This window comes from Quercus lobata, chromosome 3 (assembly GCF_001633185.2).
Source record: "Quercus lobata isolate SW786 chromosome 3, ValleyOak3.0 Primary Assembly, whole genome shotgun sequence".
Classification (NCBI taxonomy): domain Eukaryota; kingdom Viridiplantae; phylum Streptophyta; class Magnoliopsida; order Fagales; family Fagaceae; genus Quercus; species Quercus lobata.
Window position 1 is genome coordinate 73719132 of NC_044906.1, and position 10809 is coordinate 73729940.

Here is a 10809-nt window from a genome sequence, read left to right on the forward strand (position 1 = left end):
AAAGGACAAGTCACAATTGAGGCTCCTTGTAGTTGTTAATAAAACTCAGATCTACCTAGTAAATACCCTATGTGGGACTCACCACACATCCACACAATCAATCAAATTGGGGCATCACACATGTATTCTCATCAAATACATATAGCCAATAAATCAATCAGGCAGTTTCACGCAATAAATAAATACATATTGTCACGACCCAAACCTATACTTCAAAGTTTAGAGCATGATCGGCATGTTTAAATCAAGTTTGCCTCAATACTAACACGAACCAACCTAAACTGAAGGTACTTATCAAAAATTATTTCTTGAATTCCTGCTTATTTTCTTGCATAAAAACCATAATATACAAAAATGATGGAAACCTTGAAATTTCATTTCTTTTGAACTTGGAAAATTACCACCTGGTTTAAACTTAAGGTATCCGTGTAAATATTACATAGCTAAACGTTTAGCAAAACTCTTATTACAAACCTAACCCCAAAGACATACAACTGGGGTTCCAAACAAACTAAGATACTAAATTACATCTGTGCTCAAGGATCAAGTACATCTTGATTCCTCCTATACAACAAAAGAGCTAAACTGCTATACAACAATACTCTACATTCTAACAAATGAGAATCACAGAATCCTTGCCACCTCTAATACTCTCGCTGCTTCCAGGAAGAACCTGTGCATTGAAATATAATAGGGTGAGCTGCGAAGCCTAGTAAGGTTTTAAGCTCCATGGGCCTTTAATAAAAATGCATGTAAATAAAATATTTTATGGATATACCAGCTTTGATAAGATGGCCTTCATACTGTTCATATTGTTCTTAAAATAACTTACGAACTTTTAGATGAAAATACTTCATTTTCCTTTCATATAATAATAAAAGGACATAATAAGGAATTTAAACATAATTCAGTAATCTTATCTTTGAACAGATTATCAAATACTTTATCATAACTCCTCATCAGACTTATAACACATTCAATATACCTTTCTTATCATCATACTTTTCTTATAATTTCCAAATAGCTTAATAGTTCATTTATAATACATATTAGTTAATCCAAATGTAAGTCTGTCACAATTTTGGGAGGCTTCCAGCACAGAGTGTCAGGCATCCAGTATTCCCAACAATGCTAGGTAATTCCGGAATCATATCATAATACATACTTTTAATCATGAGGATAGATTGACATCCTCCATAAGTTGGCTGTTACCAACAAGAGTGGGTATAACAGAGCCAGTCGCACTTTTAATTGCTAATCAGAATCTCCATGGAAATACCAGTACTATAACCTCTACTAGCTGAGTTCAGATTATAACAATGAAATAACTAAAAACTATATTTTTCTAATAACTTTTCTTTTACATAAATGTTTCACAACAGTAGCATATTCACTTCATTCTTAAATATTATGTTCGTGATATAAATAATAGCATCAATATGCTAAAATTATTATGTATATAAGATTGAACAACTCACGAACATAAATTTTGCTTAAATCATGCTTATATGTAATATCTCTAATTAAAAAAATTTTAATGCATAATAGTTTTCTAAACAATTTTTATACTTATCAAACATACATATTACAAATCCCTTACCTAAAAACAGAAGACGCGAGAGATTGTACAAGAGGAGCTCAAGTGTCCATATTCTCGTTCTCGCTACCTAAATGAAAAACCAAGACTTATTACGGACAAACTCTTTCTAATATATAAACTTATACCTCAATCACAACCTAACTCTCAAACTCAAGAAAATCTTAATTCTCATCACACAAGATTCCTCAAATCACATGATACAATCATCAAACACATTATGTACTCAAACCATAGAGAAATCAAGGCATAAAATTTATGTATGATCCAAACATACCAAAGGATAGACATATTAAATTATAGCTCAAAACACTCACCCTAACTTAAGAATTAAATCCACAAAGTCAGGTGTAGCATATGTTGTTCATTGCTCATTTCAGCAGCATATGCCCCATTTGTAAAATACAAATGGGCTGTCCACACACATCCAAATGTCATGAAATTTTACAAATCCACTCCCCTGTATGTCTAATATATACCATAAAAATTTTGGAGTCAAAGAATAAAACCATGATTTACTAAAAATCACGCAAGACAGCATACTCAAATCTGTCCTGACAGAATTTCTTTGTAATTTAAAAATTAAACCATTATTTTTATGTTCATCTAAATACTGTGAAACCACTTCCATAACAACCATATGTGTCTTAGAATTCATAAAAACTACTTCTAGAATCCTAATTCACAAAATATGATTTAATACAGAATTTTCTTGTTGTGAACATCAAATCTGTCACAGTGACAGCTTCAGCACATATTCTTACAAAATTATCAACTAATAGCAATATGCCTTCATTTCATTTGGGTATTTTTATACCCATACTATACATATTAAAATATGTTAATAAGCATTCAATAGACCACATCATCACTCTTTCAAGTTACTAAAACAGAATCACAAGTTCAGTTTTTAAAATCAGATTAAAGAATAAAGAAGGAAAATAAACAAAACAATTATACTATCAAAACACTCAAAATCAGATGAGGTTTAATTTATTTACCCACACACTTTGAAGATGAAACCTTAGTGTTAGGCTCTTAATTTCTTCTTAGAGAGATGTCTATGATTTTCAATGAGGGAGTAAGGGAAAGGTCTTGCCATGTAAGAGCAAAGAGAGAAGAAGGAATAAGAACAAGGAAAAAGGAGTAGAGAAAGAGGGTCTGGACTTTCTGGTACAGCCAAGAGAAAGATAAGGGAGAAGACTATTGGGGCAGCAAAAGAAGATAAGGAGAGTAGACTTGGGGTGGAATACGTGTAATGCTAAGGAGAGAAAAATCATGACCCACATTTTCAACTTTTGGCATATATACTTTTCACCGCTTATAAGTTTATATTTCTAGAAGGCACAAAGAATAATATTATTTTGCATATATATATATATATATATCCTTACCTTTATAAAGTTATATTCATAACATTAAAAGTGCATATATGTTTTATAATATCACAAAATCAAAGCTTCATGCACTTAAAAGTAATTAAGATAATAACATGCATATAAACCCATAAAATTAATTATGCAATTAGGTTGGGGTGTTACACATATAAGTTGCCCAAAGAATCCACCAAGTAGTAACTCAAAACCAATTTGATATTTTCATATATACTTCTCTATATCAAAGACTAATAGCAACAATATATAACAACTTTCGCCAATTTGTCTATCATACAAACTCTATTTACTGTATTCGTTTTATTGTTGCACTATGAGATTGTCTAAAGTTGTTTGAAAAAGGAATAATATTAGAAGAGAATAAACCAATTATGTTACTATGTAATTCAACATCAAAATCAATATCACCACTGAAAGTAATATTAACATAAAGATGAATATAAATCGCACAATAACATTTACTTAGAACTCACGCAAATCCTTTTGAGTTTATAATACAAATACTGTGCTACAAATGTCCACTGCTTATAACCCCAATCTACAACTACAAAGGTTAAGCTCTTTTGTAGTTGTACTTTGGTTATGTAATATATTATAAACCCAGTTTAAAACACTAGTATTATTATTTTCGTATGTGTTCTAATAAGTATTACTGTTTACTAAAAAAATATATATATTGTGCTATGTTAACCCACTTTTTATTTACCATATATTTGAGGAGAGCTATTTAACCTTTATCCTTGTTTTGGAACTTTGCTAGCTGGTGTTATCAAAAAGAGAAGTCCTATTGCAAATACTAAATTTCAGATAGAGGGAGAGAGAAGGGAAAGTAGAACGTTCAATGAGAAAAATATAAAAAAGAAGTGATGTTTTATTTATAACTATTGCCCTAAGAGTTGTGTCTCTAATTTATAATAATATGCAATTTTTTTTAAGGTGAACATTTAACTGAAAAGATACAATTGTTGTGTTTTTAATAAGGGAGTCAATATCGTACTGGAAGTTGTACCGGTTTGGCCAGCGGTACGATATGTTTCGGATACCGATCAATACTGGTATACCGTTTCTGATTTACCGCAAAATAATATATATATATATATATTTATATATATATATTCATAACATTTAAAATAAATAAATTTAGTATCCTTTTAATAATTTTTTTACTAGTATATTTTTTTTGTAATTACTAATATACTAATTAAGCTTATAAGTTATAAGTAGTTGATAAGAAAAAAAAATACAAAATGAAGTTATGGTGATGTCACTGACGTGTCTAGGTAGGGAAGTTGTTAGTTGTCAAAGGTGAAAAAAATTAAATAATATAAAAATTATGGCTTCAAATGAAAGAATCAAGAAACAATAAATGTTTTCTTATCTTTTCACTCATAGATACTGCTGCATTTTTTACTTTTTTCCTCTCCACACATTTCCCTCTCTCTCAGTCACTGACATTCACATCTTTCAATAAGAAAACTATTGCTGAGTCTTTTGACATCTTTCAATAAGAAAACAATAAATACACGTCTCTCTCTATCTCAGTCACACGTTTCTCCACACGTTCCTCTCATCTTTTCACTCTTTTCTTCTCCACTTACAATTTCTTCTCCACTTTCAAATTTCAAACGATTTTAGCTCTCTCTTCTTAGCTTTGTCTTTTGAGCTTTCAGTTTTGTCTCGTTTCTCTCGTTCATATTGCTGCTTGTGTCACCGTCCATCACCACTCAAGATTTAGTGAGAGGCCGTTGGCTTCAGTGAAAAAAGAGACGGTGAGTGCATGAGGTGATTCTAACTTCATTTTGCAAAGCTATTGTGCATTTTTCTTTCATTTTTCTCTTTCTTTCTGCTGGGTTTTCTTAGCTTACTCAGTTTTTCACCATCCTGCCCTTGAAAAATGTCAAAATTAACAAACAACAAATAAAAGTTTTTCAAGTTTCGGCTTGGTATCCATTTACCTGCTGGAACGGTTGGATTTCGTCAGTACGACTGGTATTTTTTCCGGTACGAAACATAGGGGTATTCTGTACCGGATTGTAGGACAGTACGGTATATACCGGCCGTTCCGACTGGTACAGTACGAAATTGATTTCCTTGGTTTTTAATCATAGACGTGGCATTAATTTATGTAGCCACGTGGCGCAATGAGAATGAGTCAACAAAAAGTCAAATGTTTCGACTATTAGTTATTATATAGATATAGATATATAAATTATATAGATATATAGACTAGTGTATAACTTGTGCATATGCACAGTACAATTTATAAAAAAAAAAAATCATAATTACATATATATATATATATATATATATATAAGTTCAAATTATATCTAGTGTAAGAGTTACATATTTTTTAAGCCATAGATATATACATAAGTTTTACTTCTTCTTTTTATGAATATACACATGAGTTTACTTTTTTTATTGGGTTTGTGATGTTTTATTTATATTAACTTGTAACCCTATGCATATATATGGATATACTTAAGATATACATTAAGATGATATACATTAAGATGCATAGTATAATTTCTACATATATAATTTAAATACTATTGATAGTCATTCTTATATATTTTTTTAATTTTTTAAAAAGTATTGTAAGAATATTATTAGGTATAAAATGTAAAATTTCTGTATTTGTTTATTATTTTAATGTTTTAAAAAGTCTTGTAAGAATATTATTTTAATTTTTTATTACTTCTTAATTTTTGTTATTATGAAGCACTTTTTTTCTTCTTTTTTACCGTTCATTACTTTTAGATTCTTTGGTTTTTGTATTTAATAACTCACTTAGATGAATATTTATGATGTGGTCCCACATTTGTCTCTAAAATTAAAAAATAAAAAATAAAACCCCCTCAAAAAATAATTAATTTAGGACACGGGGCAAAATTGGACTTCAATTATAGAATTTAATCAAATTTTCTCTCAGTTTTGGCTATATATATATAGACTAGTGTGTAACCCTATGCTTATGTACGAATACAATTTAAAACAATAACAATTACATAGTTCAAATCATACATTTTTTTAAGAAAGATGTTCAAATTACACATGATATTATCTTACACCTTGTTTAAACCATATATTTCTAAAATATGTAATGATTTCTCATTATATATATATATATATATATATATGATTTAGAATTTAATTGAATTTAGGCTCTTTGATTTTTGCGCCCAATAATTCACTTGTTACAAAAATTAAAAAATTTGATAGAGATGTAGTGCAAAATTGGACTCTAATTGAAATTCAATTTGGAATCTAATTGGATATGAACTATTCGATTTTTACAGTAAATAATTCACTTGGCACAAAAATTTAAAATTAGATAAGACATGTGGCACAAAATTGAGAATCCAATTGAATTTTCTCTAAGCTTTGGCTATATATATATAGATTAGTATGTAACCCCGTGCATATGCACAGGTACAATTAAAAAAAAATTCACAATTATATGATTCAAATTAAACTTTTTTTTAAAAGAGGTTCAAACTATACATGGAATTTGCTTACATATTTTTTAAACCATATATTTCTAAAATATGTATATGATTTAGAGTTTAATTGGTTTTAGGCTCTTAAGTTTTTGCACCCAATAATTCACTTGCATAAAATTAAAAAAACTTAGATGGACATGTGGCGAAAAATTGGACTTCAATTGAAATCTAATTTAGAATCTAATCAGATTTAGACTCTTTGATTTTAAAACTCAATAATTCACTTGATACTAAATTAAAAATTAAATGGGACACATGGCGTAAAATTGAAAATCCAATTAAAATCTAATTGGATTTTCTCTAAGCTTTGGCTGTATATATATATATATATATATATATAGATAGAGAGAGAGAGAGAGAGAGAGAGAGAGAGAGAGAGAGTAACATCTCAAGCAATGTTCTCTATTAGAATAAGTGGGCCTTTATCCATCTTTACCATCCAAAAGTGAATCGAAACCTAGGTATGGAAATAGCCAAATAGGTCTAGGTTTAGGTTTAGGCTTGCTCAAAGTTTGTTTAAGTGTAAGTTTGAATCGAGTGTTTTGCTAGAATATACTGTGTAAAACTGCAACACTCGATCGATCGAGAATTGCAGCCTGGAAAATTCTGCAAAAGTTTCAAATGCAGCCCAAGCCCATATGACTTGTAGGATTAAGTGTTCCACTCCTAGTACAAAAGGAAAAATCCTAACTACGTTTTAGAAGTCCTTGTTGAGTTGCGTGTTGAGTCTTTTGTGAGATCTGAGAGGTTTGTACCTTTAAACACACATATAGAGCTATCAAGATCAAGATTCACGTCAAGAACTTGATGGTTGTTTTAGTTGCTGCATAAAAGACATTCAAAGAACAACAAAACCTTTGAGAGGAGTCTCAAAGTCACAAGAAAGCAGTAGTCCGTGGATTCGGAGCTTGCACATAGTCGTGTCAGTAAGTTCTACGTGTAGTAGCATTAGGATGTTAGTGGTCTAAGTCCTTTTGTAAATTTCAATTCTTTCTATAGTGGATTTGTTTTTACTTTGAGGATAGCTAGATTAAATCCTCATATTTTTTACCTATTTGGTTTTCCTAGGTCATCATATCATTGTATTCTTTATTTTCTGCTGCTTTACATGGTATGACTTTATTTTTTTAACCTAGATTGGAATAATAAACCTAAGTATTCACTTGGTTAATTAATCAGGTTAAACAATCTAGTTTATAGGAATCTAAAATTTAACAAGTGGTATCAAAGCAGGTTAGCTTTTATGTTAGATTTCTTGATCTAAGAATTAATCCTTGACCCCTGTTGTCATGGAACACAGTCACTCTCTTGTGATCCATCCACACTTTGATGGGAATAACTATGCCTATTGGAAGGTTAGAATGAAAGCCTTCTTGAAATCTATAGATGAGAGAATGTGGAACTCCGTTGAATATGAATGGGAGAAACTGGCTACTCCTATTAGTGAGTGGTCAACGTCCCAAAAAGAAGCAGCCACTTTTAATAGCAAAGCTATGAATGCTATTTTTAATGCTATTTATATGGATGAGTCTAGGAGAATCTTAAATGTTGAGGTTGCTCACACTGCTTGGAAAATTCTCCAAACTGTGCATGAAGGCACAAAGGTAGTTAAAATAAACAAGTTGCAGCAATTGACAACTAGGTTTGAAAGCATTAGAATGCCTAAGGATGAAAGTTTTGATAAATTCTATGCTAAACTAAATGATATTGTTAATTTTGCATATAATTTGGGTGAAATTTATGATCAACCTAAGATAGTTAGAAAGATTCTTAGATCCTTAACTGAGGACTTTAGATCCAAAGTAACTGTCATTACTAAAAGCAAGGATGTGGACTCCATCCCTATTGATGAGCTTGTAGCATCTCTACAATCCTATGAGTTAGACCTACCGAAAACTAACATATCCAAATCAATGGCTCTCAAGTCAGTTGATGATAATGGATTTGATGATGAACTCTTTTCTACAGAGATTGCATATCTTGCCAAGAACTTTAGAAACTCTCTCAGGAATAACAATAGAAGGGCAAGAGGTAAAAACAATGCTGAACCTAAGAACTCTAAGAAAAATGAACCAACTAAAATCAATAATACTGAAAAATCAAAAGAAAAAGTTGGTCAATCTTCTAGTAATTCTATAGGTCATGTGAAATTAGAATATCCAACATTCTTGAAAACAAAGGGTAAAGCTATAGTTGTAACCCTTAGTGATGGTAAAGTTTTTGATCATGAGTCTAGAAGTGATGAAGATGGAAATTTCTTTACTTTCACAACTACTGCTGTAGTTAATGAAAGTGATTTGGTTGAAGAGAACCCTTCTGATGGGGAACTCTCTGAGAGTGTTGACTTGCAAGAAGCTTATAATAAGCTATGCAAGGTTGTTGCAAAGGATGCAATGAGTGTGGATTTATGGCTAAAGAAGATAGCCATTCTTGAACAAGAAAAGAAAAACTTGTTGCTAAATTTGTTTGATGCTAATGAACTGGTAAATAAGGTGAAGGCTGACAAATCAGATGTTGAGTATTCAGAATTCTCCCTTAGAAAAATCAGATTTAGGTTTTGTTCATAGCATCACTGAGTCTAAAACTCATTCCACAAACTTTGTTCCTTCTTCTGAACCATCTAAGATAGAAGTTGTAAAGCCAAAAAAAGAAGTTCATGCTCCTAGGAAGATTAGGTAGATCTTAAAGAGTCTAAGCCTAAGAGTCCTAACTTCCCTAAGGGTAAAAAGCATGATAGACCTTTGTAGGTTTTTCATTTTTGTGGAAAGGTTAGGCATACATGCCCAAATTGTTTCAAGTTGTAAGCTGCCAAGCGAGCAACTAAGCAAAAAATATATGTGCCTCAAGCACAAGATCCTATGGTACTTATTGGTGAATTGGTAAAGATTTTGAATCTTTATACTAATGCTGAAGTTTCTCATCATTCTAATCTGAATAATAACTCTAGAACCAAAGTTGCATCTAAGAGGTTATGGATGCAAAAAACTTAATCTAATTGAGTCTTTCTGACATGGTCCTTGCACTTTATCTCTAAATCTTTTGTGACCATTTTTTCCTTTTTTTTTTTTTTTGCTTTTTTTTTTTTTTTTTGTTTCTAGGATTTGCATTACATTACATTCATGCATTTCATATTAGGTAGTTTTTGTTTTCATAAAATAAATAAATAAAAAAGGGAAGGAAAGAGGAAAGTGGAAGGATGTGTTTTGTATTACACATCATGGATGTGTAGTTAAGATTGGCCATATTATCTTTGCATAGCATGCTTGTGTACCTTGTTTAGCTTAGATGAGCTTATTTTTCTTCACTTTGCTAGTATTAGCTATGTAATGCATGTTTGTATGAGTGTTTATATTTTTTGATCATATGCTCTTGATTTTGAAGTCACATGCTTTTGATTGTAAAGACTAAAAAATCCTAAGAGAAATACATAAATAACCACCTCACCACTATTTACTAGTCAATCATGAATATCTTAGTGTATATTATAAGATTTTGCACTCGAGAAAGTGTAGTACACGCACAAAAAGAAAAAAAAAGGTGTAGCCTCAAAATAAAATTTTTTTTTTTTTAAAAGTCTGTATACAATAAGGCTAAAAAAAAAAATGCATGATTGCAAGCTTATTTTGTAGGAAATGTGGGAGTTATATGATGTAACTTTTTAGGTGATGGTCACTTTCAAATTTATATAATGAATAATGTAGAAACTGTAATTGATTACTATCTACATATCACCTCACATGTATCTCATGTTGTTACTACTTGCATACACTTCACAAGTTATTTGTGCTAAACTTAGCACATGAAATTGTGTGTGAATTTGGTTTGACCATCCAAGATTATATATTCTATGATTTTGATACAAAATATGTTCAGGGTTGAAAATTTTGGGGTAAGAGTTTGAAAATCTTGTTTTGAATAAAGGCAGCCAAAAATTGGAGTAAGGCTTTTATTTAGTACTTCAGTGTACTGGATGGGACACGAAAGTAACATGTGACCATTTTTGAACACCTATAATTTCCAAGTTGGATCCAAAGCATTGGAACACTCAGATGCAACCCAAACTCGCTCTTATGTATTGGTTATTCAAGTCAAATGAGTTCTAAGTTACCCCCCAACAAAGGTTTCAAGATGTTATTTGAAATTTATTATTCATCTAGTTTGAGCAAGAGAGCCTCTGCTTTTTTCCTCCTTTCTTTATTTCTCTCAAATTATGTCTTTATAGAACTTCACTCAAGCAAACTAATCGAATTCTTTTAATTCCAAATCCTTGAATTTGGTCTGTCTGAGCTTAATTTATATGGGAACATAGCCAACC

The 10809-nt window shown here is 30.7% G+C and overlaps 1 long non-coding RNA gene across 1 annotated transcript; it reads right to left on the reverse strand.

Moving 5' to 3' along the window:
• Window positions 1-347: 347 nt before the first annotated feature.
• On the reverse strand, window positions 348-2862 carry LOC115979175. Its single transcript, XR_004088961.1, has 3 exons — window positions 2599-2862; window positions 1601-1667; window positions 348-673 (listed from the first exon to the last, which is right to left on the reverse strand). It is a non-coding gene; the product is annotated as an uncharacterized LOC115979175 (long non-coding RNA).
• Between the last annotated feature and the right edge of the window lie 7947 nt (window positions 2863-10809).